We start from the raw sequence: 27,265 nt of genomic DNA on the forward strand, positions 1-27,265 counted from the left end.
ACTGGGGAACAGCTTGCTGTAGAAAACAAAGTTGACACGATAAAAACTAAGTCACTTCTAATGCTAAAAAATTCCTTAAATTTTGTGCGTTACTAGGAAAAATTTATTGATTCCGCACTTTTTTTGATTCGCTATATGTTTCAAGGTATAAAATTACAGTTATAATTTTTAATTGACTAATATTCCTATAAATTTTACAAAAAGCATTAACAATATCTACGTAAATAAAACAATAAGAACTTCAAACTTTCAAATATGGTGCCCAACAATTTCAGCAAAAAATAAAACTACTCGAGAATTCAAATCGGACTGAGGCAGGTTCAGAAAACAAAAATGAACCGATAACGTTGATTCTTTCGCATTTTCTGCTAATACCAAAAAATTGAAGAAAAAAAACGAAAAATCTCTGGATAAATTGATTCCCTTGAACGCAGAAAGTAACATTATCAAAACTACTTCGTCCGTTAATCGGCACAACATTCCAAAACTTAGTCAACTAAATTATTTTCGAAAAGGCAATCAGATGGGAACGGTTCAAACTGAACTGAATGGCAATAATTTTGTTTTAGAAACCACTGCAATATAAATAAAATAAATTTTGTCATACGGACTGGATATTAATATCAATATCCATTACAGCATTTAGTTTAATTTCTTCAGTTTTAAGGGCAGTATTTAATTATTTTTATTATTGTTGTAAGAATTGATTTGATATCCATTTCGTTCATATTTTATACAGGTAATTGTCTGTACACATGATAAAAAAATGTTAAGTTCCGGTCTCGTTGCCTGCTCAGTTTCTAATCATATTCTAACTTCCTGTTTTGATTAAATTGTGAATATAATTTCATTCTTTCAATTTTGCTGCTAAATCTCAGTTATAAAAAAAATAACGAAATGCTTTTCAAAAACTAACTCAGAAAATCAGCTGGTCATTTGCGACACGAATTCCTAAATTCTAAAGTAAAACTCAGAGTTTTACTTAATTAACTTGCAATTGCGACTCAATCGTCTGCTCTAACTAAGTGAGAGTCGAACGCGACGCAAACAAATCAATCCAAGCTTTGGCAGTAGAACACGGCTCAGTCAGCAGTTGATACTAGAAAAATTCTTCTTTCTGGGAGATAGCGACAAACACCCAACCTTTTTTGTTGCTAGCGAAAGAACGAATTCAACTTGAAGTTCTACTAAAAGAACTACCCCCGAAGTCATATATCCGCCAGAACCTGTATACAACAATTCAGTAGAACACCACACACAAGCAAATGCACGATACCGGAAAATTCGCAACAAGAATCTGATGGTAACATGGCCGAAAAGATGCAAAAAGGTTGATGAAATTGGCATTCTTTGTGGTGACAAACCATGGGATAACTGCGATCAAAAGGCTACTTCATTCCTCTATCTTTGCATTAGTACAGAAGGTCCTCAATCTTCGAAAGTGAGCAACCACATTTTCTTATTAAAAAGGAACCGATGAAAGAATTATGGCGTGTCATGGAAAATTCTTTCATAAAAACTCGCAATATAACATACAACCGATGCGTTTTTTTATCATCGAAACAACAAAAAGCGAATCTGTTGAGAACTCCTACAGGCGACTCATCAAACAAACGGAGAATTGCAGTCTAGTTGGCCAGGAAACAACACTAATAAGCGACACATTCATCCCTAATATGTTGGATTAAGAAACAAAAAGAGATCTTCTCAAGAAAACGTGTCACCAACTAAAGCATTAGAAACAGCAATTCACATGAACATGGGAGCCCAAAACCAACAAAAGATTATACAAAATCTGAACAGCAATAATCAACCAGTGAATATAGTTAACAAATTCCAGAATTGTATTCGCACCACAAATTACCAACAACAAAGACAAGGTTGCAATCTCAACGCAACTGCCTCTAATCAATACCAATTCACTAGCATCTGTGCCTATTGCGGTCAGCGCTGACCTACAGTCACCGTCAAACTCGCTCAGCAAAAAAAAAGAAATTTAACAACTGTGAAATCTTAAACCATCGTGCAAAGAAGTGCAGCCACCACAACAAACAAACGTCAAAGGGATTGAGTTTAACACCTAATAAAAGTGATGACGAAGAGTCAGCAAAATACATAACCAGCTAAAGAGAACTGTACGAACAAGCATATGACTCAAATTATGTCCAGCCAATGTCTTTTGATTGCTGATGAGTGTGTTGACTGGGTTGATAAAATTTATAGAGGGTGTGTGTTGCCTTCTTTCATATTATGTATGTATAAATTTCGACAGTCGCTATTAAAATAAGCAACCCAAAATAGGATTGCAGTGTTTTTAAGCAAACTTTTTTTAAGTGAAACACGCACTGAAAGAGTCAGAGTATTCCTTTCACCGTTTAGTGATTTTAACAAAGAATTTGATTAATTCATTTTTTTACTTTTTTTAAAAAAAATTGGGAGATAATTATTAATCTATTGACTGTTTGGACAACAATAAATACTTTGATCTTAAGTACATTCCATCATCAATTTTTGGGTCGAAGTTAAGTGCAGCATCTTTTTTTGGGCCTAGCTAAACTATAATGTGCAGAACAGTGTCGTTTTGAAGTCCAAAATTTGATTGCAGTTTAAGTCCAGTTGTTGACAAAAATCGAACTTAAGTTTTATCGTACGCTATTTGAGCCCAGCCCGGTCTTATAACAATTTTCGGCTGAGTAAGGTCTTATAAGTCAACCTTTAAATTAGGAAAAACCGCTGAACTAATTATAAAAATAAACCAAAATTACTTTGTATCCAAAAATAGGGATTAATAGTTTTGTTCAATATGCAAAATGTTTGCATCAATATTGTTCTATTCAAATATAGGGTTTACAAAAAATTTGTAGTGTTAATACAAAATAAATGAGTGTTTTCTGTTTGAAAATTCCAGTTTGTTTGTGAAAACTTACCTTATTTTCTGAGTTAAGTTAGTTTGACTGTAGATATAACAAATTTGACGGAAATAACTTGAATCCGGTTCGATATGAAGTAATCAAATATGGGTATATAAATACTAACTTAGTTGGTAATAATAATGTACTATAGGAAGTATGCGCAATGGTTGAGTAATACCAAAATGTGTAATACACTATTTACTGTGATTCCTTTCGGCAGTATAGCTGCTGGCACTTTTGTGTTAACACTATTTCAAAGTGCGCCTGTTAGAGGAAACTGGGGTATTCAGAACGCTCGCCCCCGGGGGGGGGGGGGGGTGTTGAAATTGTGATTATAAAACAGAGTTTTCTCCCTACTGAATTGTAGATACGTTTATTTGATATGAGTAAGGCATTAGTTAGCTGTCCCAGCATAGCTCTGTTAGTTTCCAAATAAAATTCGGTGGATAACTTCAACTGGCCGAAATTGGACCAACTCTATCATTTTTTGACCGGAAACACTGAGAGCGAAAATTGGCTACTAAAACTAAATTATCAAAACTTGAGCAAAGCCATGAAAACAGATCTATCGTTCTGATGAAAAGCTCAACTAACAATTATTGAATTCGATCAGCTAAGATCAATCTCGAAAACATAAATATTTTGAGCCTTCATTTTAAGTTTTGGAGATCTCTTCTGCAAAATTGTCAAATCACTTTTGGACTGTCGGTTATTCGGTAATTCGGTGCATTAAACTTGATATATTTATATTTAATGTTATTTTTTTAAATTCATTTATTGTCTGAAATATTATGCTTTTGATATATTATGTTATATCAACTATTTCACCCAAAAATGTGACCGAAAAGATATTTGTTGGGTGGCCAAAAATTTGAATCTCCCTTTTGATTTGGTTGGAATACAATTTTAGGTTGATATTGTTACACTTTTACGCCCATATAATTTTAAATAATAATAGTATTAACAAATTCCACCTCTTCTAAAGCTAAATAGAGCAAACATCAATGAAAAACCGCGCATTAATTTGCTCACACAGTGGTTTTTTTAGGTCGGTTTTTTCCGAGCCGGAACCATGTGGGTGGAAACCCCAGTCGAAAACGAAAGTAAATCCTGCGAGAAATTTGCGAGATTAAATTTTTTTCCGAAAAAATTTTGCAAGATTAACTTTTTCTGAAAGAATTATGCAAAATTAACGTTTTCTGAAGTAATTTTGCAATATTACCTTTTTTCTAAAAGAATTTTTGCGAGATTAACTTTTTCTGAAAGAATATTGCAAGATTACCTTTTTTCTCAACGAATTTTGCAATATTACTTTTTTTCTCAACGAATTTTGCAATATTACCTTTTTTTCTAAAAGAATTTTGCGAGATTAACTTTTTCTGAAAGAATATTGCAAGATTAACTTTTTCAGAAAGAATTTTGCAAGATTACCTTTTTTCTCAACGAATTTTTCAATATTTCCTTTTTTCTCAACGAATTTTGCAATATTACCTTTTTTCTAAAAGAATTTTGCGAGATTAACTTTTTCTGAAAGAATATTGCAAGATTAATTTCAGAAAGAATTTTGCAAGATTACCTTTTTTCTCAAAGAATTTTGCAATATTTCCTTTTTTCTCAACGAATTTTGCAATATTACCTTTTTTCTAAAAGAATTTTGCGAGATTAACTTTTTCTGAAAGAATATTGCAAGATTAACTTTTTTCTCAACGAATTTTGCAATATTTCCTTTTTTCTCAACGAATTTTGCAATATTACCTTTTTTCTAAAAGAATTTTGCGAGATTAACTTTTTCTGAAAGAATATTGCAATATTAATTTTTTCTGAAAGAATATTGCAAGATTAACTTTTTCTAAAAGTATTTTGCAAGATTACCTTTTTTCTCAACGAATTTTGCAATATTACCTTTTTTCTCAACGAATTTTGCAATATTACCTTTTTTCTAAAAGAATTTTGCAAGATTAACTTTTTCTGAAAGAATTTTGCAAGATTAACTTTTTCAGAAAGAATTTTGCAAGATAAACTTTTTCTAAAAGTATTTTGCAAGATTACCTTTTTTCTCAACGAATTTTGCAATATTACCTTTCTTCTAAAAGAATTTTGCAAGATTAACTTTTTCTGACAGAATTTTGCAAGATTAACTTTTTCAGAAAGAATTTTGCAAGATTAACTTTTTCTAAAAGTATTTTGCAAGATTACCTTTTTTCTAAACGAATTTTGCAAGATTAACTTTCTGAAAGAATTTTGCAAGATTAACTTTCTGAAATAATTTTGCAAGATTAACTTTTTCAGAAAGAATTTTGCAAGATAAACTTTTTTAAAAGTATTTTGCAAGATTACCTTTTTTCTAAACGAATTTTGCAAGATTAACTTTTTCTAAAAGAATTTTGCAATATTACCTTTTTTCTAAAAGAATTTTGCAAGATAAACTTTTTCTAAACGAATTTTGCTAGATTAACTTTCTGAAAGAATTTTGCAAGATTAACTTTTTCAGAGAGAATTTTGCAAGATAAACTTTTTCTAAACGAATTTTGCAATATTACCTTTTTTCTAAAAGAATTTTGCAAGATTAACTCGTTCTGAAATAGTTTCGCAAAATTGGCTACCGTTTTCGAATATAGATCAGATCCATTTTTTCGGCCGAATGATATTTCTATTTATGGAACTGTATGTCGCTTATTAGAGGTAATGCAGAATAATGTTGCGCAATACTGTGAACCCAATGAGGTATTGGAAGATTCTTATCCGGGTTGTTTATGTCAAAATAAAGCCCAGTAATTCTACCCAAATATTTCTGCGTCTGCTATTCCCTGTCCTTTTACCCCTTGCATGCAAACAACGCGACAGTCGTCTGTGAGTAAGTGGTAAAATGTCCTCTGTACTTCTGAATCACGGCTGCAAATATACAAATTTACTCCTGCTATCTCACCCAGCCGAAAGTGTCTGATAGCCGAAAGTCAGTATCATTTATCGACGCAAATGGATTTGCTCATTTTTTGAGTGAGTTCAATTGAATTCAAATTAGTGAGTTTTTAATGTTCAAAAAAGGTCGAAAATTGAGAGTCATCTTACAAGATCTTTCAAAACTCTTAAACGAAGGTTCACTTCTTACATCGTGGCGATAATTTGTAAGAATCTTTTAAGATTCTACAGGAAAAATACAAAAAAAATCAATATTTTACTCTTAAAAATAGGGATTTTTATGCAAATAAGTGGTTTTTTGAACCTAATTATAATTTCAGTAGACAGTTTCTCCACGCCTTAGTGCATGTAACATCTAATTTCTGAAACAATGAAATTCTTCGGCTGTCTGACGATTCGGCTGTCTGAAACGCCACCTTGTGTATCTAGTTATATGGTGTGCCCCCCAACTTATTTGCAGCAGAAAATGATAGCAGAGAATTAGATTACTTTGTCTGAATTTTATTCAGACAAACACACATACACATACCAAAGTATACTATACCTAAGGTGCTGTGCCAGACAACCGAAGTTCCAGATGGTTGAAAAATTTAATAAGTCGGGAAATTTAAGAAAAAAATTTAGTATGTTCGGTCGTGATAGTTCATATCCAGTCCCACGGGTTGTTAAGGTTGGCCAAAATAAACTAAAATGAACTGAAACCACGAAAATAATTAGGGCTAATTGAAGTTCAAGTTTTTTACGCCAATTTTAGGCAGCTGTATGTCAACAAAATGTCCGTTTATTTATTTTCCAATTCATTGTCCGACAATTATGACAAAATTGCAAAACTAGCCAATCAAATTGCGCCGATAAACTTTTATCATTTTCGGCTAGGTGAACGTTCGGCTATAGAGCGCACACGAACAGCACCTCCCATCTAACTAAAAATAGGAAAAGGGGATATTGCAAATATTTGATTACGGTAATTCCAAACAAATATCAGCTCTTTGTAAATACAGAGATAGATTTCTGTGTAGGAATGCTAGACATTGTTGCTTTTTATTTGGCTGAAATTCATGGAATCAACGCTCCCAAGTCTAGACAAAACAACACGAATAAATAATGCCATTATTTATCGTCCTAGCCAAAAACATGGAAGTCATGTGCGTCAGCCCAAATGACAGATTTGAAAACCAGAACTGATTTTTCATGATGACAAGGAGGCTCGTAGAAGTCAATAAAGGAAAAAAAACTGGAAAATTTGAAAAATCTTTGAAAAGGTATTATATCATAAATTTTAAGACTATTAAAAATAAACTCACTGCTTCGGGTAAAAGCATTTAATCAATCTACATTTACAAGCTCGTGAGACCGGTCAGTATTTTACGGCCATCTAAAGAGTAAAAAAAAATGGCAGAAACTGCGAATTCAAAAAAGATAATTGAGCGAGAAAGGAAGCCATTGGAAAGTGAGATTTCATTAAAAAAAAGGTTTCCAAATTCAAATGAAATTTAACAGCAAGAATATTTTTTAACAATATGACTGCAAAAAAGCAACAGTTATGAACAAGTACATGAAAACCACGATATTTTACAGAAAACCCGTAGCATCAACGACATTAAATTCAATGGCTTTCAGCGGAAGGCAATGAATGCGCAAAATTATGTCCCGATAAGACGACAAGGATGTTTGTTATTTTTGAAACGTCAAATCATCAGTAAAACATTACAACAAGTTTTTTACTATAAAAAAACAACAACAAATGCAAGCAAAATCCAAAAATTCAGTAGATAAGTGCGAATAGAAAGTGTGGAAGTCATACAAACCATAAGCTTTTCTCTGAAATGTTGTCTGTGCTCCATTGAACTTCTTATCTAAGCCAGGATGAACTATCATTATTCGGATAGTTTAAATAGATTTCGAAAATTACGAAAAAAAAATTCATTAAAATTCATGAAAATTCGTGCTTCGAAGTTATAAAACCAATATTTAGAAGAAACAACCACTAAATGGATAATTTTTTGCTTATATAGAAAGGAAAGATGTCCACTCATCTTTGAGACTGACTTACGATTCACGAAAAGATTTCACGACTAACAATTCACGAAATTTAATATTGAATATTGTTCAAAAGTTTTTTTCCAACAAAAAAATTTTAAAAGTCTTAACCGACCTTAATTTTAATAGCTTTCAATGGAAGTTAATAAAAAGTCTCATTCGTGCCTCGGTGTGAGCACAGGGATTTTTGCTATGCATAGGTAATCAGCAAGACATCACAAAAGGTCTTAGGGTCATGAAAACAAAAGCAAAAACAGACAAAAACCATTAAATCTGTAGGAAAGTGCGAGAAGAAAGTGTCGAAGTTAATTAAACCATAAGGTTCTCTCCGAAAAGTTATCAAAGATCTACTTAGCGGCTTTTGTAAGCCAATGGGAGCTATCAATGTAAGGATAACGTGAAAAGATTTCAAAAGGGACCAATAGTACGAAAAAATCCAAGAATTTTGATTTTTTTTGAATTCTTGTGGCATTGAAGTCATAAAACCAATTTTTAGAAGATAAAGCCGCTAACCTGATATTGATTGCAATAGGAGGACGTGGACCCCGTCATTACTGAGATTGACTTAGAGTTCACAAAAATAATTTTGTTATTGATTAATGTTTAAAAAAATTTCAAAAATTTATATTCAAAGACTTAACAGCCATTAGCTGTCCACTCAAAGCGCTTGATAGGTTCACTTAATGCTCATTACGAAATTTAATGCATTTTTGGCCAACGAGTCAACGAATGCCATAGGACTTCGAAAATTTAGTAAAACCTCAAAAAGAAAATCAAAATTTCTTCGAAAGTTACGAAAACTGAGAGTTGAATCTAAAAAAAAACATGAGCGATTCCTTGAAAACGAATGTTTTGTTCATTGGGCTTGTTCATTTGACTGTAAATGAGTCTTGTTATTAACGAAACATCGATATGAAAAGTGACTAGTCTCTAGATAACCTAAAAATATAAAGATTCTGAAAAGTTTTCTAAAAAAAGCTCTCAAATAGATTTCGAATTTTTTTGATAGTAAGTATCCCTATGAGACCAGAACTAGTCTTTTTTATCGCGTTTTCTCCATTTTTTGAAAACTAAATTGATTTTTTTGTGGTGTGAAATGTAGTATTGAATTCCTATTTTTTATAGAAAAAAATCTTATTTTTGAAGAATAATTACATTAGAAGTTAACAAAATCGTGCAAATATCTAGTGTTCACACAAAACTTCCATCGTCGTTAACTCCTCGAAAAATATGAACTTCAAAAAAGTCTTTTCAATTTTCAATTCTACGCTGGATGAGTTTTTTAATGATACCACTCACTTTTCTCTACGATGAATATATCGATCGGCCAAAATTGTCTGAACAAAAAAAAACCCATCTGAGTATATAGTTCCTCCCCCCACAAGTGGGGTCGGAACAAAAACAACCGATCAGATTTATGCGCACAGAAACTTATTGACATACATTTTTCAATCTTAAAACCAATATTTTCAAGTGATAATTAGAAAGCTCGTCAACGTGCGTTTGAGCACCATCAAATTCGGGTCTTTTCTAACTTTACCCTTAAAACTTGGTAGTGGAAACCAGAAATGCGTGAAAATGTTTATGTTTATGTTTATGTTATTTTTGACATCAGTGCGAGAAAATGATATAGAAATTACTTATCACAGAAACCAATCCACATTTGATATTGTCCTAACAAAAAACATCCATCAATAAATAGGAATTTTCAAGAAATATTTATTAATTGATGGAGGTTTTGATAGCATAATATCAAATTTGGCTTTTTGTCCAGAATGTTTTTTCTACATTTATGAACTCTGAATTATCTATTGGGTATTTTCTGGTGTTATCCAAAATCAATAATCTAAATTTTGCAGAGCAGAGGATGTAGACATTATACCATCAAAACTAAAGAGAGCCCAGGAAGCATGAGAGTAAATGAACTCTCATTTACGTCGCTATCAAAGCTGGCTAATTAACCAGAGTTCTCAAATGCGCTAGCCTCTTGATATCTCTTTTCATGCGGCTTGCTGAACAAGTTTAGCTTCTAATTTCAAGATAAACTTTTGGAACAAGCAAAGACAATAAATGAGACTAAAAACCAACAAACATGCCAAAACATTTTGAAAAGTTAAGTGTACCGTTGCCACTTGACAATACTTATGTCTCCTTTAAAAAAAACTGCAATATATCGTCAGAGCTGCTATGCAGAATAAACTACGAAAAAGTCAAAACGGAGGAGTTACAAATTGAGTTACGCTAGATCGTGTCCGGACAAAACAGTCCCAGACAAAATAGTCCCGGACAAAACAGCCCGAAATAGCAAAATATTACCAGACAAAACAGTCCCAGAAAAAATAGTCACAAGAAAGCAGACAAAACAGTCACAGACGAAATAGCCCCAACAAAACATAGAGATTAATATATGCAAACCAATTAACAAAGAAACTCCTTAATTTATTCATGTGACTGTAAGTCATAGAACAAATATTGAGCTGATTACACCATAGTTTTTGCCAGAAATATGTATTTTGAAACAGGTTTTTGGTTTAATCCTAATGCATATCAATTAAAAACGATGCATTCAGATGCTTAATTCATAGATCATGCTTGTTAATTGTTAGTAGATTATGTTTACAATTGTTTGTTTATATAGTCTATATAGTCTATATATAGACCCATTTGACCATATAGTCCTTCCCACGCTAAATTGGGACGGAACATTAAATTGCATTTTACGGGCGTTTTTTTTTCCCAAAAAATGGTCAACTATTTTCTTACAATCGAGGTCTTCGAACCTTTGAGCGACGTTTTTCACCAAATATATGGGTTAAATCTGAAGACAACTTATTTTAGTGACATCATCCAACAGTTTATACTCCAATGCATCAGAAATGAAAGAGGAATTGGTGTCAAATTCCAAAAAAACTAATGAATATTTTTTATCGTTCAAATTTTTTTTTATCAAAGACTCAATTTCATAAAGTATAGTACGTTCAACATTGAAAAAAGGCAAAGATGTGATATGGAATTTCCAGTCTATTAATCGAATTTTATCCGCAATTTTGGTATAAATTTTTTGATTATTTGTATGGAATTGAAATATGAAGATAAAAATCTCGATATTTTTTCTACAGCAGATTTCATAGACCGAAATCATTTTTACTCCTAAATAAATTTTGATGAAAATTTCTCTGAAAAACCTTATTGCTCGATCTAAATTGGAAACAAAAACTTGCGAGTAGAAATATCCAGATGAAATTATTGTATTGAAAACAGGAAATCGGTCCCTTCGGCAAAAAAACTTCCTGGAGTGGAAAAAATTTTGATATTTCTCTCAAAATACGTAAAAATAAAATTGCAAAGAAAACTTAATCGGATGTTTAAGCATTACCTGTTTCAGCAATTTATAATTGAACCATTCGTCTTCAGAATTTACTTTTTGGGCTTAGCAGAAAACGGAGCTTCGAATGATTTTGAAACTTTATACATAAAATTATAATGCAGCAAAAAAATATTAATTTTGACATGTGAACTTTAACCAGCTTGTTATAGAAATAATTTAGTTTTTCAGGAAAAGATATATATTTAGGCGAAAAAGAAGTGGAATAGTTAGGCGACTGCTGCAAAAGTCATTTTATTTCCTGTCGTGTTAATTGCAAAATTAGGTTATTTTACCTCTCAAGTACTAAATTGTTAAAAAAAACTTAATTGTGAAACGTTCAAATCAGTACTGGGGAGTTGAAATTACAAATCTTGTTTGAAACATTTTTTGCTTCGCTTTTTCAATCGACTATTGCTATTTTGAGGGCAGAATCAGTCTATAGTTTAGGAATGATTTTGAAATTGGTTTATATTGAAGCAGTACTGATATACACGTGAATTCAGTACAAAAAACGGCGAGCTCAACAAAAACATTGCAGACGATTTCAATAAGATAAAATAGAAAAGGCCATTATTGCAGTCAATTTTGTTGTAGCATGGAATTATCATAAAGACTTATATGGCTACTTAAAAAATACATTGATCTCATAGGTTTAGTTCTGCGACTCAAGCCAACTGTAATCGTATTGATTTGAGTCGCGCTCCCGGGGTATCAGACTATCAAGGCCAAATTGATCTCTGGTCAGACCCAACAGGGGGGGGGGGGGTGGGGGTGGGGTGGGGTGGGGTGTCAGACCCACTTGAATCACGCACTCCTGAGTCAGACTAATTATAATTGAAGACATTCAAATAAAAATCAAATTTCCAAATTGTGTGAGTAAATTGATTGCATAACGAACCGTATTTACTTAGTAGAATTAATCCGAATCTCGGCTGTTTTGCCATAAATAAAATTGAAGGAAGTAAATATTTTTCAGGAGGTTGCAACTGAACAAAACCGGTTGTTTTTGGGGGATATTTTGTAATTTTTTGTTGATGTTTTGTGTAACACGTGTGATTCCCGTTGCTTTACAACCACGAGGCGGAAAAGAATGTTATCTGGATTGACCGGTTGACTAACTTCAACTTTTTTTCTTTTTTATCGAGTTTTATCGGAGTTTGAGAGTTTTGCTCTTACATGAAAAATAGGTCAGCTTTGCGATGTTAATCTGTTTTATAAAATGTAATCTTTCCGAAGAAAAGCGAATTTCGAGAATGCTCAAAATGTTTGCAACAATATTTGAGGGAGGAAACTTAATATAATACGAGACAGAATTTTGACTGAAGCAGAGAACTAAAACAACAGTTTGTAGCATTGCTAAATGAACACGAAAAATGTTGAGCATACGCGAGAGGAAAAATGTGTTCTAAAATACCCTGTTTTTCACTCAATTTTGCCAAGAATCAATTGTACTGACAAATTGCCTTCATTTTTCTATAAACCGATTGGAGATAGTTATTCCTGAAAAAAATCAATCAACTGCAAGCGGTATAACAAGCCAAAAAAATCGTATATACTTTTGACGGATATTTTCAAACTAGCACCAAATTAAAACTTGATTTGCCCAATGTCAATTTTCAATTCCCAAACGCTAATAATCCTATTTTGAAACGTAGCACATAGAAGTAACAACCTTAAGCATATTTGCTCTATTGACCGCAATTTTGCTATGTACTGTTAATTTGTAGAATCATATAGAATCAATTTCAATAAGCACTCTAACATTTCTTTTAAAATATGGTGAATACATGCGAGACTGGCTTTTTTCTTCAGTCAAAATTTCATTTTTTGTTTAGGCATTGTACATAGAAAAGACGACATTTTGTAGCCCTCAGGATCTAGTTTTCCGGTTTTCATCTTTGAAAAAGAAATCGGAAACTTGAAAAAAGGAGCTCTTGAATTTTCGAAGGAAAAAAAAATCATCACTCGGGGCGAGACGGGGGGACGGCGGAGCTTGAGGGGGTGACACATCGCAATGAAATTATTTTAAACAAATTTAAGGTAGAAACAAACATAAAAAATTGTCGTAAATATAGTTAGGTTAAATGGAGACTTTTAATGTTGCTTTACTCCTTCAAGCCCAAAAATTAACAAATTAAACTATACGTCCAAAAATTTCAAAGATGATAATTAATTTCGTTCGTTTCTATCCGTCTGTCGAAACTTTCTGCTGCTTAAAACATATTGCACGAAAAATTTTTGTTCTCTGTATCAAAAAAATTTTTGGGATGTTGCAGACTCCTGGCAATTTAGAGCTCTCAGAATAAAAAAGATCAACTCTGAAACTGAAAATTTTAAATCAGCTACATGTATTTTTTTCCTATTATTTAGAATATTTCTTTGCAAAAAACTGTTTCTCATTTACTCCAAACTAACTATTTGTGTATTTTCAATCCCTTGAGAACGCAAAAAACATTTTCAAAGAGGACGTATCAAGAAACGAACATCAAATCAACCTACTTCACTTCTGAAAAAAAACGGAACTCTTTCCCTTCTTTCTCATTTATTTTTTTTCTAACGTCAGAGAAGATTGTTCGAACAAAACTAACCCTTTCTAATACAATGAAATACATTTGAGTTTGAAAGTTAAAGAGTTTATGGATTGTCAGGTTCGAAAGTTTAATACTTCTGCTCAAATGTTTCAATTCGATGAATTTAATTTTCAGTTCAAGAATTACTTTTAGTGGTAACCAATTTGCCTCAGAGTTACTAAAAAGGAATATTTACAAACAACATTCAGATCCTTTGCATGTTGAAACTAACTCGAGGCAGAGTGCAAAAACTGTCAGAAGTGTTAAAATTTTGGAAACTGCTAAAGTGAAAAAATTTTGGAACATTTTTCGGTTTTAACACAATTCAGAACCAAAACTGTGATTTTCATATCCAGCGTTAAACAAGTCTTGTCATTTCTAGAATAACATATGGGCGTATTGTGCTCATAAAACATCAAAAATGACTAAAGATTTTGAAATTCACATCCGATTTTAATGTTAATTTTACCCTTACCAATACATACGCTCCATGAGGTCCATACCTTGTTTTTCAGAAAACAACAATCAAAACATTAATGAACAGTGAAGAATATTGTGTAAATACCAGATACCAAACGGAAAATTTAGACTTTTTTGGGTGGAAAGTGTTGTATTTGTGTTTTTGTGTGTATGTATGTATGGGTGTTCGTTTTTTCAAAGTGTGCGGTATCTGTGTAAGAGAGAGAAAGAGAGAGGAAGAGTCAGTATGAGAAATTTTTCCCGTCAAATGTTCGACACAAACAGAGGCAGAGAGCGAAAACTGGTGGAAATCGCAAAATTTAGAGAAATTACTTAAAACTTGCTACAGAATTCGAATTTAGATACGTGGAATAAAAAGCCTGGGTATTTTTAAATCTCGCTGATTAGATGTCCCGCTTATGCTCATCGAACAAACAATCGAGAAAAAACTTCTAAATTCTGTGAAGAGGTTGCTTTGGATTTCAGTGTCAATTTTATTTTTCCTGATACAATTAAAATAAATCCAAACCTAGTTTTCCGGAAAAAAAGCTGTCAAGCCATATATAAACGCTGGCGATTTTTGAATAATGATTTGTTGCCAGAAAGAAAAATTTAAAGATATATTTTTGGGTGTTGACATTGTATTTGTGTTTGTGTGTGCGCGCGGTTAATTGGTTGTATATATGGGAGTGCGTTTTTCTTCTTTGTGGTGAGTAGTATATATGTGTGGTATGATAACAATACGGGGGGGGGGGGACATTTTCGATTTTTCGGCCGAAAATTCAATTTTCCGAAAATTTTTGGAAATCATCCCTGGGGTTATGGGGGGTGAAAATAAATAAATTTTTTGGGGAAAAATTTTTTTTCGATTTTATGCCCAATCGACCCAATGAAAAATCATTCCAATTTTGTTCTTCGCTTGTGCAAATATTTTCTCTTTTATGTCTAGCTATTGCTACAGACGCTTTGTATTGGGTTGTTTATATAGCGTGACAGTTATTCAGGGCCCGCTAAGAAGCCGTGCTAGCAACTCGAACGGAGATAAATGAACGCTTATTTACTCATTATATAATCTGACCGGCTTTTCTGAAATTCATTGTTTTTCGAATCTATACAATTCTGATGATTTTTAAATATGACCTGTTTTTCAGAGTAAATAAATTTTTTGATTTCAGTGTATCAACAACTCTCGCGTCTGATAAAGTTTACTTTCCAGTGAGATCAAAGGTGGGTGTTACCGGCTTTAATACAACGATCAAAAACAGTTAGTTCACTGGCTTTTTAACTATAAAAACAGAAGTCTAGCCATCATAGCTTACGCTGGATATGACTAATGTTCCTCTGTGGTCCAAGAAAACTGGTTACAGATTTCATTTGTGCTTGATCGCTGCTTACTGTTTGACCTATCAATCTTTCTTAATATATTAAAGTTTCATTACTTTTCGAAGTTGAGAGTTAAAGTTGACTGGTTATACTCCGGCTGTGAATCTAACTGGTAAGTTAAGATATTATTAAACTACACATCTTTAACAGATTTTGTTTTCTTGATTGAGCCATTCATACTTTTTAAAAAATTGAACATCTACCTGTAATTGAGAAAATTTCAGAAAGCTTTTGAGTAGACGCTAGTTCTTCTGTAGTTAAATAGAATTGATTGTCATAAGGATAGATGAACATACAGTAGCCCTTATTTGTTCAAAAAAAGGGGGGGCGGCAACGTAACATAACAAGGATATTTTTTTGCTCTAGCCAAAAAATGATACAGACACTGATGGCTCAATTGAGACAAGCTCAAAGGGAACGTGATATCGCGCGTAATCACCGCGACAGGGCACTAAAACATTTTGATGAAAGTATGTCTCTTCTGGAAAATCTAAAAAACGAGCTGGCAGAAGTTACTAGAATGCGAAACAGAGCTGTAGGAGAAAGAGATAGAGAAATATACGAGCACAGGGTCACGGAGGGGAAGCTTAGACAAATAATGCATGATTACAGATGGATAGTTGAGATGCGGCAGAGAACCGTTTCGGAGCGAGAGATGCTTCTTAAAACCATCGAAGAACTCAAACACGATCGTAACAAAGGTTGGGACAGCGTTGCCCGACTGAAAGCAGAGTTGGATCTACGAGGCGGTTCTCAAAGGAGCCTAATACGAGACCGCCAGTTGTTCAGGCACGCTCCTCTCTCCCATCCAATTGTATCCCAAAGAAAAGCCGCCAGAAGGGCACAAGAGAGGAATTCATTGTTGAAAAAACAAAAACTTGTTTAGCAATGGGGCTACTTTTCTTGTTTAAATTGATATTGTCCTGAAAAGCTGAAGTTTAATTTGCTTCTGAAAAAGTTTTTAAGCTTTTATGTATATCAGGCTGTTTCTTCTCAAATTTTCAACTCTCTCAAGGATTATTGTTGAAAAAGTATTATGTACGTACACCTAAGCTACCTGCTGGTTACCTAAGCGAGTTTTAACTTGAACATATAAAGAGTATTGGTGAAAAATAACTTGTGTATTGGATCCTAAGCTACCTGCTGGTTACCTAAGCAAGTTTTAACTTGAACATATAAAGAGTATTGGTGAAAAATAACTTGTGTATTGGATCCTAAGCTACCTGCTGGTTACCTAAGCGAGTTTTAACTTGTACATATAAAGAGTATTGGTGAAAAATAACTTGTGTATTGGATCCTAAGCTACCTGCTGGTTACCTAAGCGAGTTTTCACTTGTACATATAAAGAGTATTGGTGAAAAATAACTTGTGTATTGGATCCTAAGCTACCTGCTGGTTACTAAGCGAGTTTTAACTTGTACATATAAAGAGTATTGGTGAAAAATAACTTGTGTATTGGATCCTAAGCTACCTGCTGGTTACCTAAGCGAGTTTTAACTTGTACATATAAAGAGTATTGGTGAAAAATAACTTGTGTATTGGATCCTAAGCTACCTGCTGGTTACTAAGCGAGTTTTAACTTGTACATATAAAGAGTATTGGTGAAAAATAACTTGTGTATTGGATCCTAAGCTACCTGCTGGTTACCTAAGCGAGTTTTAACTTGTACATATAAAGAGTATTGGTGAAAAATAACTTGTGTATTGGATCCTAAGCTACCTACTGGTTACTAAGCGAGTTTTAACTTGTACATATAAAGAGTATTGATGAAAAATAACTTGTGTATTGGATCCTAAGCTACCTTCTGGTTACTAAGCGAGTTTTAACTTGTACATATAAAGAGTATTGGTGAAAAATAACTTGTGTATTGGATCCTAAGCTACCTACTGGTTACTAAGCGAGTTTTAACTTGTACATATAAAGAGTATTGGTGAAAAATAACTTGTGTATTGGATCCTAAGCTACCTGCTGGTTACCTAAGCGAGTTTTAACTTGTACATATAAAGACTATTGGTGAAAAATAACTCGTGTATTGGATCCTAAGCTACCTGCTGGTTACCTAAGCGAGTTTTAACTTGTACATATAAAGAGTATTGGTGAAAAATAACTTGTGTATTGGATCCTAAGCTACCTGCTGGTTACTAAGCGAGTTTTAACTTGTACAAATAAAGAGTATTGGTGAAAAATAACTTGTGTATTGGATCCTAAGCTACATCCTAGTGCAACGTGGGAAGCAGAAGGATGAGCGAAGCGGAGAGCAAACCGGGGAGAGCATGACGGAGAGCGACGAGGGATCAAGGCGTGGATCAAAGCGGGGAGCGAGGGTAGAGCAGAACGGAGAGCAAGGCTGAGAGCAAGTAGGGAGCAGGATGGGTAAGGGAGCAAAAGCTGAGAGCAAGGGGAGAAGAAAGCGATGCCATGGTTAGTTCTGTAAAACTTTTACGGCAACCTTTTCTAAATCTTTTTCTAATCTTAACTAATTTTTCTTTCCACTTCACTAGATGCTGCTATTATTTGTACAATTAATTGTTCATGATTTCTATATACTGGGGAATTTATTATAAAGTCTTGTCTGGAGAACCAAGTGTTGAGATAAACAGTCTAAAGAGTAGCAGCAACTGTACTCGCTTGACGCCAGTAAACTCTTTGCCTTCTTGACTTTGGCAAACCCAATGATCAAGAAGCGGACCTTGCTGGTTTAGAGAAACCCTATTGCGAAAATTAGACGACACCAGTTCACAAACTTTAAACACACACCACCATTCACAAACACTCACTGAGCTCACTTAGACACTTAGATCAGTTGTAGGGTAGATTCTGACAGATTACTACAATCAACACAGATGCTCTACGGAGGTAACTATGAACGTGTGCTTTTCGCGTCTCTATTCCATAACTGAGAAAAACGCTTTTCTTCTGATTCTCAACGCGCACTTTTTTCGCGCAAACCTTTTACAGCGCAAAACTTATTCACAGCCTAACTAATCGATACTTAGCGTTTCACAGAAAGGGTATAGGGTGTAAAAAAAGTTATTCATTCATACCTGGTCCCCCTACAGCCTAACTAATCGATACTTAGCGTGTCTCAAAAAGGGTATAGGGTGAAAAAAAACTTATTCATTCATACCTGGTCACCCTGCAGCCTAACTAATCGATACTTAGAGTTTCTCAAAAAGGGTATAGGGTGAAAAAGACTTATTCATTCATACCTGGTCACCCTGCAGCCTAACTAATCGATACTTAACGTTTCTCAAAAAGGGTATAGGGTGAAAAAAAACTTATTCATTCATACCTGGTCACCCTGCAGCCTAACTAATCGATACTTAGCGTTTCTCAAAAAGGGTATAGGATGTAAAAAAACTTATTCATTCATACCTGGTCACCCTGCAGCCTAACTAATCGATACTTAGCGTTTCTCAAAAAGGGTATAGGGTGTAAAAAAACTTATTCATTCATACCTGGTCACCCTGCAGCCTAACTAATCGATACTTAGCGTTTCTCAAAAAGGGTATAGGGTGAAAAAAAACTTATTCATTCATACCTGGTCCCCCTGCAGCCTAACTAATCGATACTTAGCGTTTCTCAAAAAGGAGTATAGGGTAAAAAAAACTTATTCATTCATACCTGGTCACCCTGCAGCCTAACTAATCGATACTTAGCGTTTCTCAAAAAGGGTATAGGGTGTAAAAAAACATATTCATTCATACCTGGTCACCCTGCAGCCTAACTAATCGATACTTAGCGTTTCTCAAAAAGGGTATAGGGTGTAAAAAAACTTATTCATTCATACCTGGTCCCTCCTGCAGCCTATCTAATCGATACTTAGCATTTCTCAAAAGGGGTATAGGGGGTAAAAAAACTTATTCATTCATACCTGGTCCCTCCTGCAGCCTATCTAATCGATACTTAGCATTTCTCAAAAGGGGTATAGGGGGTAAAAAAACTTATTCATTCATACCTGGTCCCTCCTGCAGCCTACCTAATCGATACTTAGCATTTCTCAAAAGGGGTGTAGGGGGTAAAAAAACTTATTCATTCATACCTGGTCCCCCTGAAGCCTACCTAATCGATACTTAGCATTTCTCAAAAGGGGTATAGGAGGTAAAAAAAACTTATTCATTCATACCTGGTCCCTCCTGCAGCCTACCTAATCGATACTTAGCATTTCTCAAAAGGGGTATAGGGGGTAAAAAAACTTATTCATTCATACCTGGTCACCCTGCAGCCTAACTAATCGATACTTAGCGTTTCTCAAAAGGGGTATAGGGGGTAAAAAAACTTATTCATTCATACCTGTTCACCCTGCAGCCTAACTAATTGATACTTAACGTTTCTCAAAAAGGGTATAGGGTGAAAAAAAACTTATTCATTCATACCTGGTCACCCTGCAGCCTAACTAATCGATACTTAGCGTTTCTCAAAAAGGGTATAGGGTGTAAAAAAACTTATTCATTCATACCTGGTCACCCTGCAGCCTAACTAATCGATACTTAGCATTTCTCAAAAGGGGTATAGGGGGTAAAAAAACTTATTCATTCATACCTGGTCCCTCCTGCAGCCTACCTAATCGATACTTAGCATTTCTCAAAAGGGGTATAGGGGGTAAAAAAACTTATTCATTCATACCTGGTCCCCCCTGAAGCCTACCTAATCGATACTTAGCATTTCTCAAAAGGGGTATAGGAGGTAAAAAAAACTTATTCATTCATACCTGGTCCCTCCTGCAGCCTACCTAATCGATATTTAGCATTTCTCAAAAGGGGTATAGGGGGTAAAAAAAACTTATTCATTCATAACCTGCTCCCCCCTGCAGCCTAACTAATCGATACTTAGCGTTTCTCAAAAAGGGTATAGGGTGTAAAAAAACATATTCATTCATACCTGGTCACCCGGCAGCCTAACTAATCGATACTTAGCGTTTCTCAAAAAGGGTATAGGGGGTAAAAAAACTTATTCATTCATGCCTGGTCCCCCCTGCAGCCTACCTAATCGATACTTAGCATTTCTCAAAAGGGGTATAGGGGGTAAAAAAACTTATTCATTCATAACCTGCTCCCCCCTGAAGCCTACCTAATCGATACTTAGCATTTCTCAAAAGGGGTATAGGGGGTAAAAAAACTTATTCATTCATATCCTACTGTGTAATGATTTGGACAGTGTGTTTTGTTGTAGAAAAATTTTTGTCTTCACTTGGAGGTGAAGTGAAATTTTTTTTTTTACGGTACATAGGCTCAACCCGAAGGGAGACAACCACATTACCACATATTAGATTGTCATAAACGATAGATAGAGTCATGAGTTTATAGTGGGCCAGCATTATCAAAGTCTAGTGCGATTACTGACGTCTTCCTGATTTTCTGAGGAATATCACTGTCGTTGTCGGAAACAATTTCAAACTGTTTTTGGCTTGTGAGAGTTATTTTTGGTGTATTATTAAGGACGCTGTTCTCATCTAGATTTGAGTCTGACCTGCACTTTTGTTTTTTTCTTGGTGCATCAGGAGGGTTTTCGAGGGAAAACACTTCTGAAGTAGAGCAAATGTCGAGAAAACTTTCACTTCGATCTGATTCCTCAGCTTCATCGTCGATAAATAAGCATCTGTCGTGGTCGAAATCGTCTTGCTCGCTCAACAGTTCAAAGTCAATCAGGTCCTCTTCAAGTTCATCATCGCTGTATGATCGTTGGTTGAGTCCTGGGTCAGGCGGAGACCAGAACTCCTGCAGCTCTGTTTGTGGAGTGTACTGAGTAGGCGGTGGGCTCTGTTCCATGGAAGACTCTGCCAGGACTTCGTTGTCACTCTCATCGCTTGAACCCCACTCTGGATTGCAAGTAATCTGTCGGGCAAACATTTCATCTTGCAATTGCTTATGTCCGAATGGCAGCGTTGTTAATTTGTCCGGGCAAATGTAACGCTTGTCGTCGTATCCAGACAACGATTTTTTATTGGTGACAACTGTCATCAACTGGTGTTTGCTTGATGCAATTCTTGTATTTAGCAGGCGTACTGTTTCTCCACCCAAGAGAACCTGCTTGTACAATTCATGAGTCATTCTCTGCCGCGCGTCTCTGGTGACCCCTTTAGCTGACTGTTTCGTATCACCTGTAAAAGTTTTTAACATAGATTGAACACCTGATTTCACCTGTAGCTACTAGACAACAGAAACTGACTTTAGAAAAAGTTTGAACCATCGATTACGTCTTCTCACGTCTTCTCTTTGGAATATATCCAAAAGAAAAACTGTTGAGTATATAAAGAAATATTTACCTTCGGAAAGTTTGATCGAGTAGAGCTTGGGCTTGAGACCTACAAATTCAGAAATTGTGCGGCCAGCCATTTCATCCTTGAACTTGAGCGTTACTTTTGCATTGCTTCCATCGTATTGTGGATGGTTCCTTGGGAAGTTGGAGAAGTCAAAGAGCTGTGTCAATTGTTTTGATTCTATATCTGCAAAAAAGTCCTCTGTTTGCACCTCATAAACAAAGCTGTCAGTGTCAGAGTAAAGCAGTTTGCAGTCAAAGTTCTGTTTTATGGTTTTGTAGTGGAACTCGTACATAAATTTTTTTGAGAGGTCTAGGATACACGCTCCAACAATTGTAGGTTTGTCCCATAAAATTTCGGTCTGGTTGAGACTTACTGTAGCCAAATCATCAGCAAGGATTTGAAAAGTTTTCAGCTCAGGTCTACTAGTCCATTTTAAGGCTTCTTGTTCATCACGTACCATCTTGATTTTAATCCGGTTGCGTTTGCCTTCACATGTTTTCCCAAAAGCGCTGTTTACCATGAGCTTATAGAAATTCTCTTCAAATTTGTTCTGAGCTTCCTTGCGCTTTTGAGTGTTCAGCTGAACGTATGGCGCCAGCCATTTGGACTGTTTGAATGCAAGTGCTTGATGAACTTTAGTTACTTTTAGCCCTAGCTCAACGTACAACTTGAGTGTCTGATAATGCAGAGTATATTTCGTTTTTGGGAATAGAGTTTGAATAAGTTTTTTATTCGAAGGAGGCGCGTTCACTTGCATCTGCTCAAGGAGTTCCTGTTGGTATTCACTCAGCCAGTATGCATCAATTTTGTCCTTTGTTGGTGCTAATGGGAAGTCAGAGTGTAGATTGTGAAGATCGTCGGGATAGTCCAGGTCTACTTCTACGATGTAGCCAACATCACTGTCATCTGCAGTCTCTAGAATTTTGTTGATTAGTTCAGGTTCAATTTCTGAATCCCATACCTGATCGAAATAGTCAAAATCGTTAAGTGGTAAGCAAAACTTCTCCATCACTCCACCATAAAGATTGTTTGCGTCGATCATTATAATGAAGGTTGACGGATTCTCTGCATCAAAATTTTCGAGATATTTATTGTTGGCTACTGCCAATCTTTTACTGTAAACGGAACTAATCCCTCCGCGGATCAGATTTTCTACCATGTCTAGGTGCTCGCGCTGGGTTAGCAACTCTATGGGGGCTTTGCAAGTTTTCAGCATTGCGTCACCTGATAGATTCGATGCAGTATAGTATTGGCAGCAGTCCAAACCATATGTTTCGTAACAAACCTTTCGAAAGCAGAGTACAATGGCTGCTAACAGAAAAACATCTGTTTGCAGATAAATGTCGTAGTATTCACCGACAGTACTACATTCAAAAAGTTTAAATACTTCTACTGCGTGCTCGTATTCTTCCTGTGTTACGTTAATTTCAAACTGATGTAAACTGTTGGTCCAAAGAGAACGCGGAGGCAGCTCGGACTCATCCAGTTTGTCGAAGTTGTCAATGTAGCTGTAAGGAAAGAAGCCTTTTTGCTTCAACTTGTCGACAGCACTTTCTGGCCATTCACTGAAGTGCTGCACCAACAACTTGAAAGCTTCGGCTGGCAGATTTTTAGCCAATGAGTCAAGAGATGAAGGCATGAACCGAAAAGAGTCCAGCAGTCTTATGTTTTCGTATACTGGTCGTTCCCTTTTGTTTTTGTCTAACCGCTTTTTTATGAAAACTCCAATTTCTAGTGCTATATATTTTTCATCTGTGGTTGGGACTATTGTAATCCGGTTTCGCATGTTGCTTGCTTGAAGTGCTAGTATTACGTGGTGGAGATCATAGTTTGAAAGATTATGCGCAAATACTGGCGTGAAGTTCAAAAGTTTGCGGTTGATGTTACATTCATTATGAGCCCAGCCAAGGAACTCGCCCGTGAAGTGACAATGATCTAGCACTGTTGGGTTTTCGATTGATTGATCTAATGGAGACTCACAAATCCAACAGTTCTCAGCGTTAGTTCTTGCGATTGTCGGTATGCCATCAAAGTATCTGTTTTGTTGCTTTACGACATATATCGTCTTTGCCATCTTCTCGAGTGATTTCACGAACTTCTGCATTACTCCAGGACCTCGTTCACCTTCAAAATGGAATGGTTCTTCTTGACCTTGTGCAATAAACAGCAAGGCATAGCTGCATGGTTTGTGCATTTCAATAGCTCTTGTATCGGAGAACTGTGGGTCGTTTCTACAAGTCATGATCGGCTCAATGATTGACTCGAGATCAAAAAAGCCAACCACTGGAGCAAACCAGCGAGCTTGTGGTTTTCTAAAGGTGAAGGAGTTTTTGTGCTCAGCTGGAATTCGCACAATAGCTGGCTTCTTCTCTTGACAACAAGATATGTGTTTTTCGTATCTTGCTTTTGAACTACAGACATGAAAACAGTTCCTGCACAGATGATTATCAATGCGTTGAACTCTTTTCCTCACTTTGTGAACTAAGCTCTTCAAGTTTCTGATCAGGACGTAGTGATGCATGGTTCCATCGCTTAGAAGAAGTAAATCGAGATTGAATTCACAATCGAGTTTTTTTTGAGACACGGAAGGGGATCAGTTTTTCGTCTGAGTACCTAAAGTTGAACGCGTGTTTTAGTTTCCAATCAAAAGAGGAGTGTGAGAGGAGGGGATATATATATATATATATAACCAATGAAAACATTTATACGGTGCTATTATGTCAAATATAAAAAAAAAGCATAACTTACCGAAACACGTTTACACGCACATTGTTCAGCTCCTCAAATCGACTCATCTGGTGAAATCCCATGGGCATGTTATACTGTCCAATTGGCTGCTTGGCAATTTTGTTTTCGGGCCCATATGTATGAGGGCTAGTAATTTGTCGACTTGAGGTTTCTTTTGGCACAAGTCGTGGCCCATACTTCAAATGATATGCCGCTGTGAAGCAATATAAAAAGCGGTTTTCATCTTCCCTGTTTCTGATGTTAAGAAGAGCTGACGTTTGCGAGAGCTTATGTGGTAACGCTAAGTACGATGAGCCCTCGATTGGCTTCGATTTCACTGTGCGAATTTCAATTTTTTTTATCTGATCCAAAGTCCAACCGCTACCATGAGATGCAAAGCTGTTAAGTGACAAGAGCATCAGTTCAACCATTTGGTGAAAACTTTCGTCTGCAATGCCTCCGAAGTCAACTCGTTCCATTTTTGACTGTACATGAATTGTTATCTTGTGTGATTCCTCAGACAAGTCTTCTGAGTCTTCAACTGGTTTTCTGAGCTGTATCACAGCTCCAAATTGGATTTTCTGAGGACTCTGCTGCACACTTATTTTGACAATGTTCTTGATCTCTTCACTTTTAACCTGCATGGCGTGTAACAAGTCAATCTCGCGGACACCCACTTTCACTTCGTACTCCCTCATGCTGTTTCCGAAAGCTTTTTCAACTGGTAGTAGTCCGTTTTCACAGATCGTGTCTGCGTCAACATTCCATGTTGGAAACCATGGACGTTATTCATATGTTCCATGAAGTCAAGGTCTCTGCTGAAAATTTTGTTACAGTAAAGACAGTATCGAGGATTGGTCTGTTCGTGTTGAACCGTCACATGGCCTCTCATTTCATATAAGCTATGGGTCTCATAGCCACAGTCATGACATTCGAACAAGTTGCGGGGAGCGTAAATTTTATGAATTGTTTTTCTGTGTCGTCGGAGGCTTCTTTTATCAGAAAGCTTTTTTTGACAAATGTCGCAAACTGTCGGGTTCATTTTTGTAGAACAAAAGTTCAGCTTATAGCGCTAAAAACCCTCAGCTGTGAAGATAACAGGATTGAAAGCAGTAAAATTGGAGTTTAAAAGTAATAGCAGAAAGATTTTAGTTAACTGATCAGTAGAAAGAAAGGCAAAAAGCAATGAGTGAAAGACTGCTTCCTGTAATCAAAGTAATCCGGGTATCTTTAGCCAATCAGCTAAAAGCAAACTTTTTTTATTTGTTTTAAGCAAGCTTTAATCACAATACGCGTCAACAAAATTTTATGTCCTCGGGGGGACTTATTGACATTGTGTAAGATCTCGCTTGGCGGCTGTCCTCTGAAAAATTTCAACTATCTAGAGCTGCTTAGGCTTATGTTTATCTGAAGACTATAAAATCAACATATCTGGGGGCGTTCTGTCTGTAAAATTTAGAGATTTTAGACATAGTTTATTTGCCTTTCTCAGAGATTAAGGAATGTTTATTAGAAATTAACATTGAACCGCTATTTCAACTTTTTGGCTTTGTAGTTTTTTTGGATTCTCAGAATCATACATCTAATGAAATTTCAGAAGCTTTTTGGAGAAATTTTAATTCATATGTTTAACAAATGACAGCAGCTGCATCTCATTTACATCAGGAATATAGGGAAAGTAATCAGTCATAAGATAGTGAGCAATATATATGCAAAAAAGTCCACACATTTGCGAGTTCGCGCATTGCAAGGGTTTTCCGGTTTCTCGTCTATCTTCCATAAGATCCACATATATAATATCCGCACTGATACCCTTTAGGTGATCGCAAATATGCTTATACGAATAAATTGGTAAAGCCAAAGGGTCTGCAAAGTAGATAATTGGAGACGCATATCTTTTGGCTAACACAAGCCAATGTGTACCAATTGATGCAGCAGGTGAAGCGTTGACAATAGTAAAAGAATTTGGCGACAACATCAGGGGGAAGTTGTCTGCGGCATAGACACCGTTGAATTTATGTTTCAAGTGTTTGCATTGCTGTATCAACTTGAATATCTGATCTTCATCCATTAGCTCATAGGCAGAGAGTTTTTGGAAACGTTTCTTGCAGAATCGATGTATACTGTTGAACATTTTTCTCCCAAGAATAATATTTCAATGTTCTTTGCTAATGCTGCACCGAACTTAAGTTCGACTGATAATGATGAGTTTGTTAATTCGGGATGAATGAAATCATGCGTGGCTTCTTGTGTACTGGTAAGATCAAACACCATTATATAATGGCGCGGGAAATCAGCCAATGATATACCGTGACAATTTTCAATGAAAGCCAAGGCTCCCATTGAATTGAAGTATAGCCTTTTGTCGTCTCCGGTCGAAATTGGCGTACCAGCAGTTGCAAATCCATTGCGGTAAACAGTTATCTCATTTAGACCAAACTTTCGATATGAAAATGGATTTTCAGTGTTGGTTCCAATGAAAGCGGCACTTGCAGACATTGCAATAATAAGTCTTCGAATGGGTTCCTTTGTGAAAATATCTTCTTGTTTCCAGCTTTGTTGTCCAGCTGTTGCGAGGAAGGCTTTCGAAATAACTTCGTTGTATCGATACATGGCTGGGATTTTC

General features: G+C 35.5%; 3 protein-coding genes across 8 annotated transcripts in view; 1 reads left to right on the forward strand and 2 right to left on the reverse strand.

The window, feature by feature from the left end:
- LOC142349618 (protein FRG1-like) overlaps positions 1-6,430 on the reverse strand; it is a 281,897-nt gene extending 275,467 nt beyond the window's left edge. For both annotated transcript variants that reach the window (XR_012760838.1, XM_075401304.1), the window contains exon 1: positions 6,420-6,430. The gene's annotated coding sequence lies outside the window, so the exon portion shown is untranslated. The remainder of the gene's footprint in view (positions 1-6,419) is intronic.
- The window catches only part of LOC142349620 (uncharacterized), a 31,566-nt gene extending 19,252 nt beyond the window's left edge, over positions 1-12,314 (reverse strand). For 2 of the 5 annotated variants that reach the window (XM_075401309.1, XM_075401305.1), the window contains exon 1: positions 2,928-3,165. The gene's annotated coding sequence lies outside the window, so the exon portion shown is untranslated. Of the gene's footprint in view, positions 1-2,927; positions 3,166-12,050; positions 12,094-12,136 lie in introns of those variants that run through there. The other 3 variants (XM_075401307.1, XM_075401306.1, XM_075401311.1) reach the window with 3 other exon arrangements.
- LOC142349623 (uncharacterized) overlaps positions 1-27,265 on the forward strand; it is a 39,489-nt gene that overhangs the window by 5,619 nt on the left and 6,605 nt on the right. The window lies entirely within an intron of this gene.

The sequence above is a fragment of the Convolutriloba macropyga genome, chromosome 11 (assembly GCF_964194025.1).
Source record: "Convolutriloba macropyga chromosome 11, txConMacr16.3, whole genome shotgun sequence".
Classification (NCBI taxonomy): Eukaryota; Metazoa; Xenacoelomorpha; order Acoela; family Convolutidae; genus Convolutriloba; species Convolutriloba macropyga.